The 9,934-nt window shown below is 34.0% G+C and overlaps 1 long non-coding RNA gene across 1 annotated transcript in view; it reads right to left on the bottom strand.

Annotated features, from left to right (window-relative positions):
- Nucleotides 1–234: 234 nt before the first annotated feature.
- Nucleotides 235–9,934, bottom strand: part of LOC112472250 — a 16,313-nt gene continuing 6,613 nt past the window's right edge. The window contains exons 3-4 of the long non-coding RNA XR_003043586.1: nt 428–569; nt 235–340 (exon numbers count right to left, since the gene is read on the bottom strand). This is a non-coding gene — a long non-coding RNA (uncharacterized LOC112472250). The remainder of the gene's footprint in view (nt 341–427; nt 570–9,934) is intronic.

Below are 9,934 nucleotides of genomic sequence, written 5' to 3'. Positions count from 1 at the left end.
CATCTTTCTCCCTCTCTCACCCCAAGTCATAATGACGTGTTTATAATCTTCGATTATCAAGTATACAAACTGTCAGACATCTAAGACGTCTTTCCTTTCCAAATAATTCTTGCACAAAATTTGTTTTTACTGCAAGTTATTATGAAGAATCCCATGCATGTGGTGAACAAAAGGCATCTTTTAAAGGCAATGGAAGCAATTTGAAGCAATATAATATCAACACTGAAAACCAATATCTGTAGTCAAATTATGCTTGTGGAGAAATGGGAGACGGCAAGGTTGAATTTGAGCAAAAATGTCACACGGACATGAATGCAGTAAAAGCTCCAAAACTGAGAACCTAGAATGAAATGGACATCAATTTTTAGCATATTTTACATTTAATTTGTAATTAAATATTGAGAAAAATATTGGAACTGACACCTACCTTTAAGAGGTTTAAAGAATTAAACTTTTGTTGCTGTCCAAATTAAGCTGTTATCGAGTCTCAGGAATTTGAGAGGTTGCATACCACTTTCACTCTTTCTTATGAAAATGTGACTCATCTTACTCTGCCTCAGTTTCTCTTTCTGCAAAATATGGATAAGTGCATTTTTATATCATAGAGATGTTGTGAGTCATAGTTAATAAATGATTATAAAGCACAGTTCTTTGAAGTATAAAGCACTGCATAATTACTAAATGCTATCATAATCATCCTCATAATAATAGTAATTTTCAACCAAACATCAACTAGACCCAGATGCTTTAGTCAGCTCCCAGTTAGACAAAAGTGTATATACCAACGATGAAATAAAGTAAAAATCTTAAATCACAGATTAGTTTCACTCCCTTCTTTCCTATGCAGAATATGAAGTCAGACTGCCAGAAACACATCTCAATTCCATCACTTGCTAGCTGTGTGACTCAAGTTTGCACAAGATAGTTAAACCTCTCCAACCTCTATTTCTTCAACTGTAAAATGACAGTAATAACAATTCCTACCTCACAGGAATGTTGTGAGAGTTCAAGAAATTAACATACATAGAACTCTGTACCAGTGCCTGGCAGACTGTAAGAGCTCCATGAATATTAGTGGTGATGATGACTAGCAGCAATACCTGGAAAAAGACTAATAGTGGGCAGCTATATAACCATGTCATTGGATGGAAGGAGAAGAAATATCAAAATACTCAGTTTGGGAGATGATTTGAGCTGCTCTCTAATTACATTAACATTTATCAAATATAAGCACTTTAATATTAAACTTTGATAGAAAAAGAAAAGGTGAATAATTTTACTATTTTATTTTCCCAGTATGTTTATTTGTTTGTTCATTTGTTTTTAATAATTGTGCATGAAATAAATGACAACATTTTAGTTATAGATATTTGGGAGTAATAGAGTAAAATGGAAAAGCACAATACTCCTCATTCCCCAGCCCACTCCTCTCAGAAGGTGTAACCACTGTTAATGATTTGATATGTTCCTTTCCAGACTTTCTTCTGTGCATTTACATCCACATAAATGAAACAGAATTTCATAATAGGCTGAGGAAGTATGTACTTAAGGCACCAGCAAGCCAAGACTAGAAAAAAATTTTTATAAAAAATTCAACATCTTTTTACAAATGCATAGACATAAAAAATCAGAATTTGTTGGGCCTCCCTTATACTTATTTAATTTTAACATTGTTTTAATCTTAAAGTAAATAATAGGATATCATATCATATGCACCATAAGCTCTTCAGTGCTCAGAACCTTTCTAAAGATCTTAATCCAAGTTTGCTTTATAAGTATATACACACCCATATTTTTTTAGAACATAAATATAATCACATTGTTTCGTAACTTGCTTTATTTGTGTGAGTGATTTCAAACATAGTGATATTTATTTAGCGGAAATCTAAATAAGAAGGAACTGTCACCATATCTGCCATTTAACTCCACTGAGAACGATCCTTGTCCTATTAGAACAATTTGAGTTTCAAAAGCTCCCTTTCTTGGTAAAGCAAATTTCATTTTCCATCACATTTTCAAGCCCATGTAATACAATCCTTTTTTAATCTCCACAGAGTGTACGATGGAGAGGAATCCTGCCGACCAGAAGCTTTCTAAATGGTAACTGTGGAGAGATGCCAAGGAAATCGAATGGTGCCAAATGCACAATCCTCAAGTTGCTCTCTAAACCAACAGAAATTCATTTGGGAGCTAGATTTCACTGAGGCAGGAAGTATATCACCTACAAAGATAGTGCACATGTGGAGATTATATTTGGGACCAGAGAATAAAGAAGAAAAGTAAAGCTACACTGTATTTCAAGAGACAAGAAGAAGAGAACATTCCCGAAAGAGAAGACCAATGACCTTTCGTGAAGGAAGAAAGAATGCTTAAGCAATAGCTCATAACTACGTGTCTTTAAAATATTCCCTTTATTGTAAATAACTGCTGAAATTTTATTATTCTTTCAATAAGTTCAATGCACTTAGAAGATACAAACATGTATATAAAGAGAAAGGTCCAGAGTTATTCCACATTAAACATATATAAATATATAGTATGTTATATGTTTTTTATATATATTATTTGTAATAACTCGTTCTAAATGACTGCAAATGTTTATTACACACTTTCTGTGAACAAGACACAGGGGGTTAAGGGTTACCAAGAACATACATGGAGAACTCTGTTTTTAAAATCTCCACAGAGTGTGACGCTTAAGTCACAGAACCTGTGTTCTAAGAATCAAAATGCCAATTGGAGAGATAACTTATGGTCTCATAGAAAAGGAACCATAATAATGCAAAATACCCTGTGGTAAATACTAAATGGATATAACAACAGAGTCACTAATATGTGGAGACCTCTTCCATTATTCATGGTCTTAGAGACAAGAGGTGAAACAAATAGTGTCTTCAAGGATTTGTAGAAATTTTAGGAAAAGGATGGAAATAAAAAGAATCTTAGCTTTTAGAAAAGTGTGGGAGAAGAGTACAGAGCACGTCCAGAAGTCTTTGAGCAGATCCTTTTAACTGAAACAAAAAGTTTGGGCCTCTAGTCTGAAGGGTCTTGACTACTAAAGTAAGATATTTGGACATTATCTTCTTAGGCAGTAAAGAATCAAAGTTGGTCTCCTGCCTGTGAAGCAACATAAGTACACTTTTAGAATAACTTTTTCAGGAAGGAAATCTGCAAAACACAGAAAAGCATTAAAAATAAAATAAAAGTCACCTGGAAACCCACCATCCAGAAATGCTACACTTTTGATGGATAAACTTGTAGAATTTTTTTCTGGTCATATATTTGTATGTATATGTGTGTGTACATGTTTGTGTATAAATTGGGATTATGCATTATTCACTCAACATTATTTCATAGCTATTTTCTTATTAAAAATCATAATTGTACCATCTTGCATCACATAAATGTAATATACTTACTTACCCAATTTTCCATTTTTCATCCAGGCACAAATAACTGAAAATAATCCAAAATTAACTTAAGCAGTATGTAGAGTGAATTGGAATGAGAATAAACTGAGCATAGGTGGAACAGTTATAAGGCGCTGTCGGTAGAGGATTGCTTATATAAATTAGGGCATATTCACACAGAATAGAACAGTTTATAGCTATTCCATTGCAACACAAGTATTGTTCCAAAAAGTGATGCTGCTCCCTGTGTACTATTATGGAATGATCTCCTGAATATTCTTTTTCTTGTCCCCAATCTGTTAAATTTGGAATGCTCCAGAACTTAATCCTTTCTCTTCTCTTCCAACTACATTTTCTCCCCTGATTATCTCATCCTATGCTGGCCACCTGATGATGGCCTGTGGCAAGAAAGGGTGTTCTATATGCAGAGGTGGATACAAGTTTACTGAAAAAGAATTCAAAATCATAAGTTTAAAAAAAAAAAAAAGAGGAGGGCTGCTCCACTTTAATGCTATCCAACAGGAGAAATTAGAAATACAAAATGCTAGTGTCCTGTTCTGGGGTGGGCCATTGGAATTGAAGGGCCTTGAAGCTGAGTGTCTACTACAGCATAAGCAATGTCCTAGAGACAGGAGCAGAATGGTATGATGAAGGAATCAGTAAGGGGACATCACTATTTTGGTCAGGGGATGGGATTGGTAGAAAAATATCACCCATCAATTCGCACAATTTGCTCTTTGACCTCTATTTATTCCAATGTTTGTAGTATAACAATCTGAAAACATTATTTGATTTGGGTTCCTAAAAAATGATGCATAACTCTTTGTGAAAGTGGGGAAAGGGAGAAAGTCTCTATAGGCTAATTAACAAAATAACAACCCTGAGATACAGAAAGCAAATGTACATGATTCTTCATTTCCAATATCTTCTCCATGTTAAAATTCCTCTCGTTGTTTCTATTACATGCTCTGCTTTTCACCAAATAACAACCTCAGCTAAAATTTGCAAAGAATTATTTCTTATTGAAAAGGCCTAGCTACTTTGATATGACTGTAGTTTGTCCCCCATTATATGTGAGTACAAACATGTAAAAATATTTATACATCTCTCCAATCTATAGAAAACCATGTTGGGGTCTGGAAAACAGTCTCTTTACAGATGGAGAGAATGTGAGAGAAATGCCCTCAGTGTGCTGGCTAAAAACTGCAATGTCTGCCCAGCACTGTGCCTCCTCTCATAACGGGATGCTCTGCTGAATGAGCCCTTGTATGTCAAGATTCAAAAAGTTCTTGTTTGCTCTGGGTGAACAAAGCTCTCACAGACAGTGGGATCTGCAGGGTAGCCACCAAGTGTGTTAAACCAATGTTCCCTCCACCGCATTGCCGAATAGTTTATCGTAATGGCAGTTCTCACCTTCATGTATAGAGGCCGGTGTTCGCCTTGCCGTCCTGCACAGAGCTCCCACTGACTTCAAAGGAAATGACATAGAACAGAACCCCATGGTATAAGGAGAAACAAGCAGCATCTGATCAGAATCAGGCCATATTTTTTTCATTCTCTCTGTATAACTGACTAAATTTATATACAGAATATCTAAAGGCCACCTTTCACTTCAGCGGTTTATGAATTGTCAGACACTTATTGGGGAGCTTGACACTGAATTGCTTTTTATGTAGGAGGGAGAGGGAGGGGGTTGTGTTGTAGAGAAATCCATCCCAACCCTACGTTTTTCTTGGTCTACGAGATCCCCAAGAGACCAAAGCAATTGGGGCTAGCTTAGTGGTTCATTTTATTTAAAGCTGGCTTTGAGACAAGGAGGAGAAGGAGGAGAAAAAGAAGAGGGGGAGAGAGAAAGGAGAGAAAGAGAAAAAAGAAAATTAAACGTATCTTTATTAAATCTCTGGATAAGAGAAATCTCTTTCTAAGTTTAAAAGCAAGGGGCGGAGTCACCAGGGCAAAGATCAGTAAATTTAACTACTAAAACCGAAAACTTCTGCATGTCAAAAATCAAAATAAGCTAGATTTAAATGGCAAATAAAAAGCTGGAGAAAATACTGGTGACAGCTTTGAAAGGTAAAGATTACTATTCCTAGAATTTTCTACAGATTGACTAAAAATATAACAAAAATTGCAGATGGATAAAGAAATGTTTAATAAAATTACTGAGAATGTTTAACAAAAATGTTTAACAAAATTTCTAAAAATGTAAAATTTCTGAAAATCTTTAAAGCGTAGGTGAATATCTGACCTCTAGAGAAACATAGGAATTTGAAACTTAAAAATAACTAGGAAATGATCAACATATTTTGCCATATAAAAAAATTAAAATTCTGTAATTAAAAAAATATAAAATTAAAAAAATTAATTTGGAAAACATTTGCAACAAAGAGGCAATTAGTCTCCTGAATTTATAAGTAACTCAAGAAAGGTGATTTTTTTCTAAGATAACCATAGAAAAACAAAAGATTTATACAATTCACGAAAACAATTAAAATAGTTAATAAACATTTGAAAATGTTCAGTGTTACTAACAACCAATAAAAGCAATGAAATAAAAATTTTTTTCACTTCATATTGGCAAATATGAAAAAATGAAACTATATTGTAGCCTTTTATAATGTAAACAGAAATGTAATTTTTTTAAAAAACACCTTTTCAACATAGAAACAAAACAAATAAAATATCAAAGAGCATATGTAATAAGAAACGTAGAGAACCTAAATAAAGAAAATAATTTTCCTTCCTTCCTGACCAGAAGATCCTCATGAGAGCCAGAGCCGGTACACAGAGGGTGTTCTAGCAAGGTGGCAGCCTAAATGTGTCAAGAGATGACTACCCACAGGGAGATCAAGCAAATTAATAGAATATTGAGGATAATGACAGTCGAGTTTTTCACTGTGAAAGAAGAGAGATGTAAATATGGATGGAGAAAAGCTACATGAGCCCTATGGTAAGGGACTGAATGGAACATGTCAGTGTGAACTCATGGTTTTCAGTATAGGTAGATAGGTACAGAAATATAGATAAAAATGTGTGTGTATCTATGCACATAAATGTAAGAGTGTAAATACATGTTTATGTGTATATGTATATGAATGCATATATTTCTAGTTCAGTCCAATGAGAAGACCTGGGAGAAGGGACGCGCCTAGTAACTGATCTAGTGCCTGCATCTTGGTTTCTAAATACTGCCTTCTCTTCTCCACATAGACTGTTCTTTGAGAGGGCTTATCCATTCTTAAGGCTTCATGCTGATGACACCTACATTTATATGTTAACTGTATCTTTTATCTGAGTCCCAGATTAATATATTCAACCCACTGATTTGACATCTCTACTTTGTTATCTCACAAACACTTCAAACTTAACATAGTCAAAATAGAATGTTTGAGTTCTCTGTGTCCTCCCCAAGCCATTCCTTCCCATTGTCCCTATCTTTACAAATAGTAACACTATTCTCTTAGTCACTAAAGTCAGAGCTTGGGAGTCATCCTAGTCTTTTCCGTCTTTTCCCTTTTCCTTATCCTTCATAGTCAATTCATCAACAAGTCCAAATTGTCCTACTTCCAAAACTTATCTTTAATTCATTCACTTGTCCCTGTCTCCACTTGTGACCGTTCTAGTTTAAGCCACCATTTTACCTTTCCTGGATTACTGCAATAGCTTTCTAACTGGTCCCTCTACTTCCATGGTAACCTCCTTACATTCCATTATCAACGCAGCCAGAGTGAACTTTTAAAATGTAATTGGAGAATGTCATTCTCTTCTTTAAAACCCTTCTATGATTTTCCAGCCTGTTAGAACAAATCCAAGTGCCTGGTTATGGCCCAAAAGATCCTGCAAGATCTGGCCACCTGCCTCAGGCTTCCCACTTCATATCATGTACCTATCCCACCAGCTACAACTCTGCAGTCAAAGTTCCTAGAATACATCAAGCCCTTACCTGTTTCAGGAATTTTGTACTTGCTCTTCTTTCAGCTTTTAAAATTATTGGCTCCTTCCTATTCTTAAGTTCTTAGCTTAAATGTCAATTTCTGAAAGCAGAATTTCTTGGCCAGCCTGTATAAGTAGGATCCTCTATTATTCTTTACCACATCCAGCTGTTTATACTCTGCCTAACACAAGCTACACTTGTTTTTATTTATTTGCTTGTTTAAGTATTGTCTGTCTCTCTTACTAGAGCATAAGTTATGTGAGGGAAGTAATCTTATCTTTCTTGTTTTCTCTTGTTTTCCCATAGCCTACCACAGTGTCTGCTATATTCATGTAGGGCGGTAACAATGGAAATATAAAGAATAAGACAGATCTAAAGGCTATGTACAAAACAGTAGTGGCAGAAATTAGCAAGTCAATAAATAATTTGATAAATGAAGTGGGAGCAAATGGTTAGCTATATGGATGACTAGAGTTAGATTCTTACTTTAAAACTAAATCACAATAAACTCCAGATCAATTAAAAATTTAAATGTCTTATCTACAACCAAGAATATTTTATCCAGCAAAGCTATCATTTAGAGTTGAAGGACAGATAAAGAGCTTCTCAGACAAAAATAAGCTAAAGGAATTTATCAGCACCAAGTCACTACTAAAGGAAATTTTGGATGGACTTCTTTAAGAAGAAAAAAATATGCATAAAGTCCTGGATAACTGCTTCTGGGTCAGGCCCTTAAAAATAAATGGTGATTACAAACCAGACCCCTACATATGCTGCCTGCAAGACACTCAATTCAAATGAAAAACAGACATCGACTACAAGGAAGGAGATGGAAAATGATATTGCCTTGATAGACCTAGAGGGTATTGCACTGAATGAAATGGGTCGGATAGAGAAAGACAAATATTGCATGATTTCATGTACATGTGGAATATAAAGAACAAAATAAATAACAACAAAAGTGGAAATAAACTCATAATACAGAGAATATTTTGAGGGATACTAGATGGGAGGAGGTTTGGGGGGATGGCAAAAAATGGCAAAGGGATTAAGAGGAACAAATGGATAGTTGCAGAATAGACATGGAGATGTAGAGTGTAGCATGGGGAAGGTGGTTAATAATGTTATAATAAATAAGTAAGGGGGAAAAAGGGCACTAGATTTAGTGGGGTGGTCGCTTTGTGAGTTACGTGGATATCTAATCACTAGGCTGTACAACTGAAACTGGTATATTATTGTATGCCAACTATAATTGAAAAAAAAACCTCATTGAACTGTATAATGTAAATACGAGCAACTTGTTGTCTATTAAAAATTTAGATGTTTTTGAAAAAATAAAATAAAATTATAAAACTACCAAAATATTTCTTATTAAGATGATACTTTGATATACCCCATCTCTTCCAAATCTACAGTTCACCCACTCACGACAGGCTAAAAAACGAAGCTGATACCAAGACTTTTCCTGAGGCTATGGTATTATATAGAGCTGTGGGCCTGAGGAGGTAGAAGGACAAAGACACAGTACTAGGAACTGAAAAAGTTGACCACTGTTTCAGTGATTAGATTTGCAACAACCCTGATATCCCAAAGTATGACAGGAATTTTGAAATGCCACTATAAGACATGATTTTGAATTGAAGAAACGTTCTCCGAGTTGGGGCAGCCAGAAAACTGTTAGGTAAAGGAAATAGGGGGAAAAAATAAGGAAACAAACCAAAAACCACAAATAAAAAAATCTCCTACTCAAAATGAAAACATAAATTCTCAAACACATGAAAATAAAATTAAGGCTAAGGAAAAAAGTATATAAACAATTGGTACATGAATTGACTACAAATGAAATTAATTTTATAGAACAATTTGACAATTATTTTACAATAAATATTTTAGGTATTCAAAGAATAAATAAAGAAGTAACTTCCATTAAAATGAATAAGAATTTATTAAAATAAACATAAATAATAAAAAACAACTAGATATTAAAAAAAGATGCACCTAGAAACCATTAGAATTTATAAATTTTTATAGTCATTAAAAACTTAATAATGAGATAAGATACAGTAGACTAGATACAGTAAAAGAATGACTTTACTGAATGGAAGACAGTACTGAGAGATACATCTAAATTACAGCACAGAGAGCCAAAGAGATTAAATATATGAAAGAGCAATTGATAAAGAAACATGAACAGATTGAAAGGTTCCAATGCATATTCAATAAAAGTTCCAGAAGAATGGGGAGAATGATAAAGAAATAATACTTAAAGAAATAATAATCAGGTAATTGTAGAATTGAAACACACACACACACACACCAAGTACCACACAGGATAAATCATAATAAGTCTCCAACTATCTACATTATGATTAAATTTAATCAACTAGGATAAAGAGTTAACTTCAAAAGCTATTAGAGAAATTAATATAATGATGGTAACACTGTAAGAAACAGTGGACTTTAATAAGTTGTGCTTCAGAAATTAGATTATATGAAGAGATTGTTTTCTCATAGCATGCATAAAAATAAATTTAAGAAGAATTAAAAATTTAAATGTGCAAAAGCAAACCTATAATACTTTTAGAATAAA

This window comes from Pteropus alecto, unplaced genomic scaffold (assembly GCF_000325575.1).
Source record: "Pteropus alecto unplaced genomic scaffold, ASM32557v1 scaffold76, whole genome shotgun sequence".
NCBI lineage: Eukaryota > Metazoa > Chordata > Mammalia > Chiroptera > Pteropodidae > Pteropus > Pteropus alecto.
Note: the sequence above shows the minus strand (reverse complement) of the source record. Positions and strands in the feature narration are given on the sequence as shown.